The sequence below is a fragment of the Passer domesticus genome, chromosome 9 (assembly GCF_036417665.1).
Source record: "Passer domesticus isolate bPasDom1 chromosome 9, bPasDom1.hap1, whole genome shotgun sequence".
Lineage (NCBI taxonomy): Eukaryota > Metazoa > Chordata > Aves > Passeriformes > Passeridae > Passer > Passer domesticus.
The window spans coordinates 15,143,659-15,152,334 of NC_087482.1; the positions used below are offsets into that span (position 1 = coordinate 15,143,659).

Genomic DNA, 8,676 nt, shown 5'->3' on the forward strand with positions numbered 1-8,676 from the left:
CACCCCTGAGATGGGAGCTGGGCTTGAGTGCAGCATCCAAGGTAGCAGCTGGAGAAGCTGGAGAAGTCTTCCCTGTAGACACATCTGTAACACAACAGCCACAGAAGCTTCTGTCACCTGGTGCCTGCCCGCTTGTCTACAATTCTTCCTTGGTGGCACACTGAGAACATACCTGCAGGAGGCTCCAAGGGCTTCAAAACTTTCTTCATCCAAGCTGATGGAGAAGCCTTCCCAGCACCCTCATCTACAATGCAGCACAGATGAGAACATTTTCCAGTGTGTGCTGGGATCTCTTTCTGCCACAGGGAACTGGGCACTGCCAGGGAGTCGGGTAAGGCCATGGGAGCCAGATGTGAATAGACATGGCCAAAGCTGCCCAGGGGCCTGGGGAGCTCTGGGCTGGCTCCTGGTCACTCTCCACACTCTTTCCCTGCCCTCAGCAACATCCCTGGGAGGGGTGGCTGCAGCAGTGCAGGGACCTGGGACTCTCCCCCTCACACACAGAAGAAATCCTCCCTAAAGCATGGGGGAAAACTGCAGCAGGCAGTGCCACAGCTATTCATCCTGCCCTCCCTCTGTCCCTCCTGCCCTCCTTCTGTGGGGAAACCCCCCAGATCCCAAGGGCAAACAGCCAGGCCCTCTCAGGACACACTGCAGCCTTGCTCTCCCCCTCTGTCCTTTCCCCACCGTGGGCACCCCGTGCAGTCACTCCCAGGTTTCAGGACATGTCTCCCATGGAGGGACCCCAGCAGGACTGCTCAGTGCCCTGAGCCTGCTCGGGATAATTCCCCTGGGCTGTGCTGCTCTAGTCCAGGCTGTGCCCGCACTGCCAAACAGCAGAGAGGGCAGCTCAAGCCTCAGCAGGGCTCAGGCCCAGAGGCACAGCAATTACCTCCTGTGCCTGTGCCTGGCATGGCCTCCCTTCCTGGAGCTGAGGCTGGCATGCAACCACTGCTTCCTCCGGGAAATGCTTCTTTCTCCGCAGGCTCTCCTTTCATTTCTGGAGAATGGAAAAGAGACAGCTGGATCAGATGAAAACATTCCTGACTGGGAATGGGGAAGGGGACAATTTCAGGAGGCATCACTTGTGAAAGGAATGCATAAGGATCAGAAAACACCCAGGATTTTGGGACAACCCAAGGCTGCTTCCTTCCCCAAACAGCCCCAACATCTGATCTGCCTGGACACCAGGAAATTGCAGGGCATCTGAGGGTGGGCATGGCCTGTGGTGCAATTGGGGCTGTCTGCCAGCTGATGCCAAATGCCTTCCTGCAGAGGCTGGGCAGAAGCTGCAGCCAGGCCAGGCTGGGAAACAGCCCTGCAGGGCATGAAAGCAGCAGCGGGGCAGCAAGGCTGCCATGGATCCCTTCCTGCTGTGCCGGGCACGACGTGTCCAGATGTGCAGCCAACGCCCCCGGCTGCTGAGTCCCAGGAGCAGCATGAGGGAAATGCACCCACCTTGTCTTCTCTGCAGACGTTCCTTCAGCATTTGCCACATGATTTCTAATGGGTCCTGGAATTTCCTGCCTGCCATGTCTTTGGTCTTTCCTGACAGAGGACCTTAAGAGAAAGTAGTTCCATTTCCCAGGAATGGACCCCACAAAAGCAGGGCTCAGCCTGAGGGGTCAGCAGGGACACACTACTCACCCCTGCCATGGGAGCTGGCCTTTTGTGCAGCATCCAAGGTAGGAGTTGGTGAGGTCGTCCCTGCAGACACGCCTGTAACACAACAGCCACAGAAGCTTCTGTCACCTGGTTCTTACCAGTCAGTCAAACATTACGCCTTGGTGGGACAGTGAGAACATACCTGCAGAATGCTCAGAGTGCTTCACAACTTCAGAGCGCCAGGCTAATGGAGAATCCTTCCCAGCATCCCAGTCTGGAAGCAAACCAAGATGAGAACTGTTTCCATTGTGTGCCAGGGCTGGCTCTGGCCCTGGGCTGGCGGCAGGGCTCCCGCTCGGGGCTGCTCCTGTGCCTTGGGCCTCTGGGCACTCAGGGCCAGCTCCGCAGCAGCTGCAGCGCCAGGGACGTTGCTGCACCAGTCCCGTTTCCCCGGGGCTCTGAACCAGCTCCAGAGGCCTGGAAGCCGAGGCGCCTCCAGCTTTGGCTGCTGCCGGGCCGGGCAAGGGCAGGCCCTGGGAGAAGAGCTGCTGCCACACAGCCCCGGCCAGGGCTGAGCCCGGCACAGCAATTACCTGCTGTGCCTGTGCCCGTGTCTGGCTTTGCCTTCCTTCCTGCAGCAGGGGCTGGCACCGAGGATGGAGTGCTTCCTTCAAGAAATACCACCTTCCACTGAAGCACTATGTCCATCTCATGACAAAGGAAGCGAGACAGCTGCATCAGATGGGGCTGTTTCCCACTTGGGTGGTGGCATCAGAGGTAATATTTGTGAAATTTATGGAGCAGGAAAATGGCCAGGTTACAGTGGCATGATGAGAGCACTTCCACCTCCAAACAGCCACCCTTTTCCTAATCTGCAGGGCTGGATATAGTGGGGGATCTCAGGGTGTGTTACAGTTTGGGCATGGCCTGTCAGCTGATGCCCAATAACTTCCGGCAGAGGCTGGGCAGAAGCTGCAGCCAGGCCAGGCTGGCAAACAGCCCTGCAGGGCGTGAAAGCAGCAGCGGGGCAGCGAGGCTGCCATGGATCCCTTCCTGCTGTGCCGGGCACGGCATGTCCAGATGTGCAGCCAAAGCCCCCGGCTGCTGACTCCCAGGGGAAGCATGAGGGAAATGCACCCACCTTCTCTTGTCTGCAGGGGTTCCTTCAGCTCTTGCCTCATCTGTTTGGATGGTTCCAGGGATATCTTATCTGTTGTATCTTGGATTTTCCCTGTTGGAGTACCTTAGAGAAAAATATTTCCATTTGCCAGGAATGGATCCCAGAAAAGCAGGGTTCAGCCTGTGGGGTCAGCAGGGACACACTACTCACCCCTGAGATGGGAGCTGGGCTTGAGTGCAGCATCCAAGGTAGCAGCTGGAGAAGCTGGAGAAGTCTTCCCTGTAGACACATCTGTAACACAACAGCCACAGAAGCTTCTGTCACCTGGTGCCTGCCCGCTTGTCTACAATTCTTCCTTGGTGGCACACTGAGAACATACCTGCAGGAGGCTCCAAGGGCTTCAAAACTTTCTTCATCCAAGCTGATGGAGAAGCCTTCCCAGCACCCTCATCTACAATGCAGCACAGATGAGAACGTTTTCCAGTGTGTGCTGGGATCTCTTTCTGCCACAGGGAACTGGGCACTGCCAGGGAGTCGGGTAAGGCCATGGGAGCCAGATGTGAATAGACATGGCCAAAGCTGCCCAGGGGCCTGGGGAGCTCTGGGCTGGCTCCTGGTCACTCTCCACACTCTTTCCCTGCCCTCAGCAACATCCCTGGGAGGGGTGGCTGCAGCAGTGCAGGGACCTGGGACTCTCCCCCTCACACACAGAAGAAATCCTCCCTAAAGCATGGGGGAAAACTGCAGCAGGCAGTGCCACAGCTATCCATCCTGCCCTCCCTCTGTCCCTCCTGCCCTCCTTCTGTGGGGAAACCCCCCAGATCCCAAGGGCAAACAGCCAGGCCCTCTCAGGACACACTGCAGCCTTGCTCTCCCCCTCTGTCCTTTCCCCACCGTGGGCACCCCGTGCAGTCACTCCCAGGTTTCAGGACATGTCTCCCATGGAGGGACCCCAGCAGGACTGCTCAGTGCCCTGAGCCTGCTCGGGATAATTCCCCTGGGCTGTGCTGCCCTAGTCCAGGCTGTGCCCGCACTGCCAAACAGCAGAGAGGGCAGCTCAAGCCTCAGCAGGGCTCAGGCCCAGAGGCACAGCAATTACCTCCTGTGCCTGTGCCTGGCATGGCCTCCCTTCCTGGAGCTGAGGCTGGCATGCAACCACTGCTTCCTCCGGGAAATGCTTCTTTCTCCGCAGGCTCTCCTTTCATTTCTGGAGAATGGAAAAGAGACAGCTGGATCAGATGAAAACATTCCTGACTGGGAATGGGGAAGGGGACAATTTCAGGAGGCATCACTTGTGAAAGGAATGCATAAGGATCAGAAAACACCCAGGATTTTGGGACAACCCAAGGCTGCTTCCTTCCCCAAACAGCCCCAACATCTGATCTGCCTGGACACCAGGAAATTGCAGGGCATCTGAGGGTGGGCATGGCCTGTGGTGCAATTGGGGCTGTCTGCCAGCTGATGCCAAATGCCTTCCTGCAGAGGCTGGGCAGAAGCTGCAGCCAGGCCAGGCTGGGAAACAGCCCTGCAGGGCATGAAAGCAGCAGCGGGGCAGCAAGGCTGCCATGGATCCCTTCCTGCTGTGCCGGGCACGACGTGTCCAGATGTGCAGCCAACGCCCCCGGCTGCTGAGTCCCAGGAGCAGCATGAGGGAAATGCACCCACCTTGTCTTCTCTGCAGACGTTCCTTCAGCATTTGCCACATGATTTCTAATGGGTCCTGGAATTTCCTGCCTGCCATGTCTTTGGTCTTTCCTGACAGAGGACCTTAAGAGAAAGTAGTTCCATTTCCCAGGAATGGACCCCACAAAAGCAGGGCTCAGCCTGAGGGGTCAGCAGGGACACACTACTCACCCCTGCCATGGGAGCTGGCCTTTTGTGCAGCATCCAAGGTAGGAGTTGGTGAGGTCGTCCCTGCAGACACGCCTGTAACACAACAGCCACAGAAGCTTCTGTCACCTGGTTCTTACCAGTCAGTCAAACATTACGCCTTGGTGGGACAGTGAGAACATACCTGCAGAATGCTCAGAGTGCTTCACAACTTCAGAGCGCCAGGCTAATGGAGAATCCTTCCCAGCATCCCAGTCTGGAAGCAAACCAAGATGAGAACTGTTTCCATTGTGTGCCAGGGCTGGCTCTGGCCCTGGGCTGGCGGCAGGGCTCCCGCTCGGGGCTGCTCCTGTGCCTTGGGCCTCTGGGCACTCAGGGCCAGCTCCGCAGCAGCTGCAGCGCCAGGGACGTTGCTGCACCAGTCCCGTTTCCCCGGGGCTCTGAACCAGCTCCAGAGGCCTGGAAGCCGAGGCGCCTCCAGCTTTGGCTGCTGCCGGGCCGGGCAAGGGCAGGCCCTGGGAGAAGAGCTGCTGCCACACAGCCCCGGCCAGGGCTGAGCCCGGCACAGCAATTACCTGCTGTGCCTGTGCCCGTGTCTGGCTTTGCCTTCCTTCCTGCAGCAGGGGCTGGCACCGAGGATGGAGTGCTTCCTTCAAGAAATGCCACCTTCCACTGAAGCACTATGTCCATCTCATGACAAAGGAAGCGAGACAGCTGCATCAGATGGGGCTGTTTCCCACTTGGGTGGTGGCATCAGAGGTAATATTTGTGAAATTTATGGAGCAGGAAAATGGCCAGGTTACAGTGGCATGATGAGAGCACTTCCACCTCCAAACAGCCACCCTTTTCCTAATCTGCAGGGCTGGATATAGTGGGGGATCTCAGGGTGTGTTACAGTTTGGGCATGGCCTGTCAGCTGATGCCCAATAACTTCCGGCAGAGGCTGGGCAGAAGCTGCAGCCAGGCCAGGCTGGCAAACAGCCCTGCAGGGCGTGAAAGCAGCAGCGGGGCAGCGAGGCTGCCATGGATCCCTTCCTGCTGTGCCGGGCACGGCATGTCCAGATGTGCAGCCAAAGCCCCCGGCTGCTGACTCCCAGGGGAAGCATGAGGGAAATGCACCCACCTTCTCTTGTCTGCAGGGGTTCCTTCAGCTCTTGCCTCATCTGTTTGGATGGTTCCAGGGATATCTTATCTGTTGTATCTTGGATTTTCCCTGTTGGAGTACCTTAGAGAAAAATATTTCCATTTGCCAGGAATGGATCCCAGAAAAGCAGGGTTCAGCCTGTGGGGTCAGCAGGGACACACTACTCACCCCTGAGATGGGAGCTGGGCTTGAGTGCAGCATCCAAGGTAGCAGCTGGAGAAGCTGGAGAAGTCTTCCCTGTAGACACATCTGTAACACAACAGCCACAGAAGCTTCTGTCACCTGGTGCCTGCCCGCTTGTCTACAATTCTTCCTTGGTGGCACACTGAGAACATACCTGCAGGAGGCTCCAAGGGCTTCAAAACTTTCTTCATCCAAGCTGATGGAGAAGCCTTCCCAGCACCCTCATCTACAATGCAGCACAGATGAGAACGTTTTCCAGTGTGTGCTGGGATCTCTTTCTGCCACAGGGAACTGGGCACTGCCAGGGAGTCGGGTAAGGCCATGGGAGCCAGATGTGAATAGACATGGCCAAAGCTGCCCAGGGGCCTGGGGAGCTCTGGGCTGGCTCCTGGTCACTCTCCACACTCTTTCCCTGCCCTCAGCAACATCCCTGGGAGGGGTGGCTGCAGCAGTGCAGGGACCTGGGACTCTCCCCCTCACACACAGAAGAAATCCTCCCTAAAGCATGGGGGAAAACTGCAGCAGGCAGTGCCACAGCTATCCATCCTGCCCTCCCTCTGTCCCTCCTGCCCTCCTTCTGTGGGGAAACCCCCCAGATCCCAAGGGCAAACAGCCAGGCCCTCTCAGGACACACTGCAGCCTTGCTCTCCCCCTCTGTCCTTTCCCCACCGTGGGCACCCCGTGCAGTCACTCCCAGGTTTCAGGACATGTCTCCCATGGAGGGACCCCAGCAGGACTGCTCAGTGCCCTGAGCCTGCTCGGGATAATTCCCCTGGGCTGTGCTGCCCTAGTCCAGGCTGTGCCCGCACTGCCAAACAGCAGAGAGGGCAGCTCAAGCCTCAGCAGGGCTCAGGCCCAGAGGCACAGCAATTACCTCCTGTGCCTGTGCCTGGCATGGCCTCCCTTCCTGGAGCTGAGGCTGGCATGCAACCACTGCTTCCTCCGGGAAATGCTTCTTTCTCCGCAGGCTCTCCTTTCATTTCTGGAGAATGGAAAAGAGACAGCTGGATCAGATGAAAACATTCCTGACTGGGAATGGGGAAGGGGACAATTTCAGGAGGCATCACTTGTGAAAGGAATGCATAAGGATCAGAAAACACCCAGGATTTTGGGACAACCCAAGGCTGCTTCCTTCCCCAAACAGCCCCAACATCTGATCTGCCTGGACACCAGGAAATTGCAGGGCATCTGAGGGTGGGCATGGCCTGTGGTGCAATTGGGGCTGTCTGCCAGCTGATGCCAAATGCCTTCCTGCAGAGGCTGGGCAGAAGCTGCAGCCAGGCCAGGCTGGGAAACAGCCCTGCAGGGCATGAAAGCAGCAGCGGGGCAGCAAGGCTGCCATGGATCCCTTCCTGCTGTGCCGGGCACGACGTGTCCAGATGTGCAGCCAACGCCCCCGGCTGCTGAGTCCCAGGAGCAGCATGAGGGAAATGCACCCACCTTGTCTTCTCTGCAGACGTTCCTTCAGCATTTGCCACATGATTTCTAATGGGTCCTGGAATTTCCTGCCTGCCATGTCTTTGGTCTTTCCTGACAGAGGACCTTAAGAGAAAGTAGTTCCATTTCCCAGGAATGGACCCCACAAAAGCAGGGCTCAGCCTGAGGGGTCAGCAGGGACACACTACTCACCCCTGCCATGGGAGCTGGCCTTTTGTGCAGCATCCAAGGTAGGAGTTGGTGAGGTCGTCCCTGCAGACACGCCTGTAACACAACAGCCACAGAAGCTTCTGTCACCTGGTTCTTACCAGTCAGTCAAACATTACGCCTTGGTGGGACAGTGAGAACATACCTGCAGAATGCTCAGAGTGCTTCACAACTTCAGAGCGCCAGGCTAATGGAGAATCCTTCCCAGCATCCCAGTCTGGAAGCAAACCAAGATGAGAACTGTTTCCATTGTGTGCCAGGGCTGGCTCTGGCCCTGGGCTGGCGGCAGGGCTCCCGCTCTGGGCTGCTCCTGTGCCTTGGGCCTCTGGGCACTCAGGGCCAGCTCCGCAGCAGCTGCAGCGCCAGGGACGTTGCTGCACCAGTCCCGTTTCCCCGGGGCTCTGAACCAGCTCCAGAGGCCTGGAAGCCGAGGCGCCTCCAGCTTTGGCTGCTGCCGGGCCGGGCAAGGGCAGGCCCTGGGAGAAGAGCTGCTGCCACACAGCCCCGGCCAGGGCTGAGCCCGGCACAGCAATTACCTGCTGTGCCTGTGCCCGTGTCTGGCTTTGCCTTCCTTCCTGCAGCAGGGGCTGGCACCGAGGATGGAGTGCTTCCTTCAAGAAATACCACCTTCCACTGAAGCACTATGTCCATCTCTTGACAAAGGAAGGGAGACAGCTGCATCAGATGGGGCTGTTTCCCACTTGGGTGGTGGCATCAGAGGTAATATTTGTGAAATTTATGGAGCAGGAAAATGGCCAGGTTACAGTGGCATGATGAGAGCACTTCCACCTCCAAACAGCCACCCTTTTCCTAATCTGCAGGGCTGGATATAGTGGGGGATCTCAGGGTGTGTTACAGTTTGGGCATGGCCTGTCAGCTGATGCCCAATAACTTCCGGCAGAGGCTGGGCAGAAGCTGCAGCCAGGCCAGGCTGGCAAACAGCCCTGCAGGGCGTGAAAGCAGCAGCGGGGCAGCAAGGCTGCCATGGATCCCTTCCCACTGTGCCGGGCATGGCGTGTCCAGATGTGCAGCCAAAGCCCCCGGCTGCTGAGTCCCAGGGGAAGCATGAGGGAAATGCACCCACCTTCTCTTGTCTGCAGGGGTTCCTTCAGCTCTTGCCTCATCTGTTTGGATGGTTCCAGGGATATCT

The 8,676-nt window shown here is 57.8% G+C and overlaps 3 long non-coding RNA genes across 5 annotated transcripts; all 3 read right to left on the bottom strand.

Moving 5' to 3' along the window:
• Nucleotides 1-1,808, bottom strand: LOC135307424 (uncharacterized). Of its 2 annotated transcripts, XR_010368143.1 has the most exons (5): nt 1,648-1,808; nt 1,459-1,560; nt 893-1,000; nt 173-244; nt 1-84 (listed from the first exon to the last, which is right to left on the bottom strand). It is a non-coding gene; the product is annotated as an uncharacterized LOC135307424 (long non-coding RNA). The 2 variants fall into 2 exon arrangements; XR_010368142.1 differs by having other exon boundaries at nt 1,459-1,676.
• A 1,125-nt stretch (nt 1,809-2,933) lies between these two features.
• Nucleotides 2,934-4,740, bottom strand: LOC135307420 (uncharacterized). 2 transcript variants are annotated; one of them, XR_010368140.1, is made up of 5 exons: nt 4,580-4,740; nt 4,391-4,492; nt 3,825-3,932; nt 3,105-3,176; nt 2,934-3,016 (listed from the first exon to the last, which is right to left on the bottom strand). It is a non-coding gene; the product is annotated as an uncharacterized LOC135307420 (long non-coding RNA). The 2 variants fall into 2 exon arrangements; XR_010368139.1 differs by having other exon boundaries at nt 4,391-4,608.
• Nucleotides 4,741-5,864: 1,124 nt separating this feature from the next.
• LOC135307404 (uncharacterized) lies at nt 5,865-7,672 on the bottom strand. Its single transcript, XR_010368124.1, has 4 exons — nt 7,323-7,672; nt 6,757-6,864; nt 6,037-6,108; nt 5,865-5,948 (listed from the first exon to the last, which is right to left on the bottom strand). It is a non-coding gene; the product is annotated as an uncharacterized LOC135307404 (long non-coding RNA).
• Nucleotides 7,673-8,676: the final 1,004 nt, after the last annotated feature.